Source organism: Poecilia reticulata, linkage group LG1, assembly GCF_000633615.1.
Source record: "Poecilia reticulata strain Guanapo linkage group LG1, Guppy_female_1.0+MT, whole genome shotgun sequence".
Classification (NCBI taxonomy): domain Eukaryota; kingdom Metazoa; phylum Chordata; class Actinopteri; order Cyprinodontiformes; family Poeciliidae; genus Poecilia; species Poecilia reticulata.
The window spans coordinates 27,625,182-27,631,875 of record NC_024331.1 but is presented as its reverse complement, the minus strand read 5'-3'; positions in this window follow the sequence as shown (position 1 = coordinate 27,631,875).

Here is a 6,694-nt window from a genome sequence, read left to right as displayed (position 1 = left end):
CACACACACACACACACACACACACACACACACACATGCACGCACGCACGCACGCACGCACACACATGCACGCACGCACACGCACAACACATCTGCTTCTTACCCCACAGCATTCCTCTGTTTCCTTGGAGGATTGTGACATGTGGTTCCGATGAAATAACATGCTTAATAGACACTCTCACTTCCTTTTTACTCTCTCTTTTCCGGTTCCAGACTCTGCTGACATCCTTAGAAAACAGAAGCGTTAACCATTGAACAGGAGTCAACTCAAAAACACAACCAGCTTCTGTGTTACAAGTCATTTTTCTGTTAAGATACGGTTTATTAAAAATGCTCTGATATGAGTATTTTGTTTCATAACTTAACGAAAAAAATAAATGAAATGAGAATTAGCTTATGCTGTAATTTGGTACAGCGCATCAAATAGTGATATACATTGTCCCTGTTTAAAAAAAGTTTATTATTATTTATTGGAGAAATTCTCTTCCTGTCATTTCCCCCTTGTTGATATTGAGCATGTTACTCAGAATCTGACGTTTTCTCCTGTAATGTCAATTTTAATTGTGAGATTCTGGATTTAGCAACAAACTGTCAGTGAGCTGACATATTTTGAAAATTATTTTATTCCCAAACAATCAGTAGAAAAGCCTTCATTGGCACCACACCAATAATATCTGTTATTTTATTGTTTTTCCCAATAAATTCAAAACATCCCTGCCATTATTTGCAGTTTTAATGATTTTTAATAACATTTTTGTCTGTATTTGAACATCTTTGTTGTTTGCATGGTTTTATTTTTCACAAATTGTAACTAGTCTGTTGTTTTTAATATACAAGTACACACACATAAACATGTATGTTTTCTACATTTTTTTAAATGATCCTATATGATGCACATACCTTTGAATTGGAGTGTGCTGTTTTTGATAACTGCACAGTATTTTAGGTTGTAATTTTGTCGTTACTGTACAGTATATTATTTAAAATTTTGTTTTTAAATATTCTTATACTTTTTTATCCTTGTGTGAATCTACAACCCTGAATCTCCTGTTATTTTGCTGCTCTTCCATCTGAATTTCCCCTTTGTGGGACAATAACAAATATTTCTATTCCATTCTTCTATTATTCCTGTATTATTTGAGTTCTCATCTTTGTACTTTAAGCACAGGTGCTTTATATGTGTACATAGTGAAGTAATGTTCACTATTAATTCAGGTTTTTTTTATTCTGTTAACAGTAACATGGCTCATGAAAGGGAAGAATCGCCTTTTGAATTCACATGGCGTAATTTCTCCTCCTGGTTTGACGGTGAGGCTGCTGCGGTGAGACAAGAACACAATCACTTCTGCTTTGTTTCAATTTAAAAATAAAGACAACTCCCTGTTAAATGTCTCTTTACGATGTACACAAAAACAATATTAGCCATTTTGTGACCTTGTTTTACTCCTTTAATGTGACATATTCTTTACAATTATTATTGTAGTTAATTTATCATACATAAAGTTAAGCTAATTTACTTAAAATTTGCTCATTTGCACACTTTAGCTTCAGCCATATTTTACAGAGAGATCATAAAGATTAAAGTGACCTATTTGTACAAAGGCATCGGTCATGAAAAGTGCTTTTGTATTAAATTGACACACTAGAGATAGTCTTGGATAGTTAGAAAAGATATGAAACAACATTGATATTATTAAGCTAAATGTATTTTATATAAATCGGAAAAAGACAGAAAAAGAACTGTTTAAGGAAGCTCCTCACAGTTAGACAGTAACACTGTAGGGGCTCTAAGAGTTTCTAATAAATATTAGCTGAGTTTTAAATGTGAAGAGTAAGGTAGTTTTCACACCTGACAGTCCGGTGGACTCGGTTCGATTGACAACTAAGATTGCGATATTTGTTCTCTTTTACGCTCCATTGTGTCGAATCAACCTAACCATTTGAAAAACCTGTTCATTGGAGCCATTTGAAAAACCTGTTCTCCTTCTCGCCTGAGGGGGCGCTACACCAAGAACTACAGAAGGAAACAACTCGGTATCTTCTTCTTGTTCCGTTCCGTTCTGAAGAAGATAGCTGAGAGCAACTTCCTCCTTCATGAAACTTAAACAAAAATGGATTAGCATAACATTTTAGCGGTTGTAGAATTTATTTTTTGTTTCTGGTAAAAGACTACGAGAAAATTATTCATCTACCGCTAAACTCGAACGTTTGTTTTTGGTTGTATTTACCCAGAATGCCCTGTGCTTTAGCCCACTTCCTGCTTTTGGAGCGGTCCATGGTTCCGTTATGTGTTCGAACTCTGTTCATCTTCACGTGAACTGGACTTTCCAGACAAATGAACTGGACAATCAAGAACAGCTTCAGCTTAGTATTAGTTTAAGGTTATGCACACTTACACATTCAGGAAGTTTCACATTTTTATCCACACCACAACCAGATTTTTGTTGAATTGTGCAGGATACATGTCACATTAAAATCTACAAAAATTATCATGGTCTTATTTTCTTACCTCAGATACCTGGCATTTTAGTTTTTATTTCCACTGTAAGTGTTATGAAATGAGTTTGTCAGTGAGTTGTGTGTGTCTACAGGTGGTGACCATCCTACTTGGGGCTTTACAGCTGCTGCTATGTGTCTCACTCATCCAGAGTGATCAGATGTTGCCCGAGTTCTTCTTCATAGTGCCTTTGGTGTTGGGAGTAGTTGTAAGTACATCAATGGTGAAATTCTTGGCTTATATCAAGGTTTAGCAAACTCATTTTAAATCATGGAGGCCATTTAATGTTGCTTTAAACAACTATTAAAAAGTAATTTCTAATTGCTGACTTTATAAAATATCACCACACATGACATTAATTTATCAATTTAAAGATTTAGATTTTTTTTTTTTTTTTTAAGTAAGCATTGTGTTTTTGTTTGAATTGCAGATTATAGCTGGGGGATCCCTTGCAATGACCAGCCAGAGGAACCCAAACAAACTACTGGTGATTAGAAAAAAGTTATTTTGAAACAAAGTTATTATCTGCATGTACTTTTTCACAGAAAAGCTCAAAATTTCATAGCATGTATCAAAAAACATTAACTAAACTACATCATAAAATGAAATTTTATAATGTTAGAATATGATCTGTACCAGAGTAGAGCAGAAATAAGTTTTACTCGCGTGGGAGTAGCTCTACTCCATCATATTTTTACTCAAGTAAGAGTAAAAAGTAGCAGTCCAAGAAAACACTAAAGTAAAACAGTATTTAGTAAAAAGTCTACTCAAGTACTCAATAACTGATCAAATTATCAATCATTTAATATTTAGAAATTACATCATCAGATGGACCAAAATATAAAGTTAATTAAAAATTTTGGTACTTTAAGGACAAAAATGAAAAAGTTCATATAAGTAACAAAAAAAAACAGGCAAAAGAAAAAATTTCCAAATCATTTTCTTTGAATAAAAACATTTAGGTTAAAACAAGTGGAAATATTTAAACAGATTTTTTTATTAAAGTAAAATTAAAAAGTAGCCGTCTAAGAAATTACTCACGTAAGAGTAGCAATGTTTCATAGTAAAATTACTCAAGTAAAAGTGCAGCGTAGCAAAAATACTCCTATAAGTAAATTGTTTTCAAAAATGTTATTCAAGCAAATGTAATTGAGTAAATGTAACTGGTTACTACGCAACTCATTCTATTTTGTTTTCTCCCCAGCTCCGTGGCTGTGCTTGCAGTAATTTACTTGGTCTGCTGGGGTCGCTGTTGGGCTTCGGCATTTATATCTACGTCTTCAACACGGCTAAAAACAGGGAGTCATGTGACCTGCATTACTACAGATGTCTTCCGGGGGTACTAGAGGTCAGTCTCTCCTGATCATTTCCCCCTCTTTTCTTTTTGTTTTAACTTTTGCCATTCATAAACCGCGTCTTAATTTATGTAAATGCTACTCCCATACAGTTTATTGTTGCTCTGTAGCAGAATTGGGTTGTATTTAGTTACATATACTCAATTACATTTACTGGAGTAATTTTTTGGGGGAAAAAATAACTTTTAGGAGTATTTTTTACTATGCTGTACTTTTCACTTTTACTTGAGTAATTTTATTATTAAGTATTTCTACTCTTACTAGAGTAAAATTTCCAGATTCCCTACCCACTGAATGAGAAACAAACATGTTTTAACCAAATTTTCCAGACACAAACACACACCTGCAGTTGTTAAAGTTCTGTAAGTTTTTTTATTGAAAGAAACTGATTTGGAAAAATCTTCTTTTGCATAATTTTATTTTTTGTTACTTCTATAAATTATTATTTTGCTCCTTAAAATACCAACATTTCCACTTTATATTTTGTTGTTCTGATTATGTAATTTTTAAATATTAATGATTACTAATTTGATCAGTTACGCAGTACTTGAGACCTTTTTTTTTTACTCTTGAGTTATTTTTTGGGCAGCTACTTTTTACTTTTAGTTGAATAAAAATATGTTGAAGTAGTGCTATTTTTACTTGAGTACACTTTTTGGATATTCTACCCACCTCTGTTATCTGTGCAGTGTTTATGTAATGTTTTCCTTTTTTTTCTTGCAGGACTACACGTCGAGCCTAACTCTTCAACTGCTGCTCTACGACACTGTGGCTGTAGTTTTGCATTTCCTCTTGTCTGTCTGTGCCTTCAAAAGTCTTAAAAATGACTAACACACATGCCTAACATACTATGTAATCAATGTAATGGAATTGAGTATTAACCCTGCAGGGTATTATTTTAGCAGATATTATAACTGCATTTTGCATTGTTTTCATGCAAAATATGTCCTGATTTTACATATAACAAGTACATTTTACATGCTTTGTAACTTTGAATAAAAAGCATAAAATAATTATTTTGTCTAAATATGATCTATTATGGATACACCAGTAAAACTGTTAGTGCGACCATTTGTAAGTTTAGTTTGTCTCTTTGTTCTATATTCTTTTTCTATGTTTTGTCATTTAGCTCTGTTTATTTCTCTATTTTGGTCAGTTATTTTTCTAATTTTACCCCAATTATTTCACCCTTACATCATTACAACCAGCTATTTCAACCTCTTGTGCCAGCAGGGGCGCGGTATAGGGGGGAAAAGTGATGAAAATTCTAGGGGCCCTGACCAAAAGGGGGCCCTCCACAATTTATTGTTTTATTTATGGTGAATAGAAAAAAAAATTGGGGCCCTTTCAATTATAAAATTAATCACATTGTCACAAAGATTGTTTTTAAGCAGTAAAAATTTTATGTTCTCACTCCCAGACCAAAACTCCCCTCTCCCCCCCCTGCATGAAATAGTTTGTTCCTGCTTGGAGCGCTTCACCGTGACGCTGTTCAGCTGCAGACAGTGGAAGACACGAATGACTGTGGCAGCTACTATGCTGCTAAGAAAAGTAATAAAGTTTTCAAAAAAAATAATAATGGAGAGGTAGAGAGAGGAAAGGGCAAGAGTGTCAATTTATAGCTCAGGTTTTCCCTGAGAAGTGGGTAGACTGTGTGAGATTGTCAACCATTTAGCACAGTTTGCTTAGCTAATTATTACCTCCATTTCACTAGGATTTAATGAATTAAGGAAAAAAATTACAAAGATATGCATATATTGAACTTGTACCTTTTACCACTTAACAACAGATGAGTCAGTCAGCAGCAGCTCTAACCCACGCCCCTCCTGATCTGTTCTCTCCCGAGTGAAATTAAAGCTGCAGTATGTAACTTTTATAAAAAAAATATTTTTTCCCACATATTTGTTAAAACTGTCATTATGTTGAGACAGTATGGTATGAGAAGTAATCTGTGAAAAATCTATTTCCTTTGCTTTCTCCCAGTACTCTATAGAAACAACTAATCAGAGGCAGGAGAGTTTTAGTGCTGTGAATCACAATCTCATGTGGTGCTGCTCATCCTTCCACCGCCTTGCTCTGTGCTATGCTGCAGCTAGCATAGCCTCTTGTAAATGCTCAGTCTAGTTAGCATAGCTACCAGTGATGGCAGATAAACAATTTTCCTGTAATCATAAGTTGTTTCTCCACCATTAGCACATTTAGCAGTGAGTGAATGAGTTGATTGACAGCGCTAAAACCATCCTACTGGTTCTGATTGGATGTTTTGATCAGAACAATGCAGTACTTTCGCTAGCAACAGTAGTTCAGGGAGGAGATTGATTGTTTTCACAGATTATCTGTCTCATAATAAACTACTACGACATGGTGACAGCTTTAACAAATATGGAGAAAACATTTTTTATTAAGTATACTGCAGCTTGAATAAAATGCAACTACATAGCATTTTTGAGAAGTCTGGATTGCTTCAGGTATATTTTGCATGTTGCCTATGACTGTTGCTGATGGGGAGACATTTCAGTAATCTAAAACTAATAGAAAAAAATTAAGCAATCTGCATAATGTATGCAGACTGTATTCATACTGAATTTTACTCTTGCATGTAAAATTCATGAACAGTAAATATTGTACTTGTTATCATTATTAGACCAAAGAAAGCAAGGCAGTTGCAAGCCTTTGAAATTGCGACACTTTTGATGGGTCAGACAGACTCAAGAAATTGTAACAGCAGCTACGTGGGGGGAGGGGGCCCAATTAAAAAATTTTTCAGGGGGCCCAAGATTCCTGGCAGCGCTCCTGTGTGCCAGTAATCATATTCACTTTTATTTATACCAGTGGTTCTGGT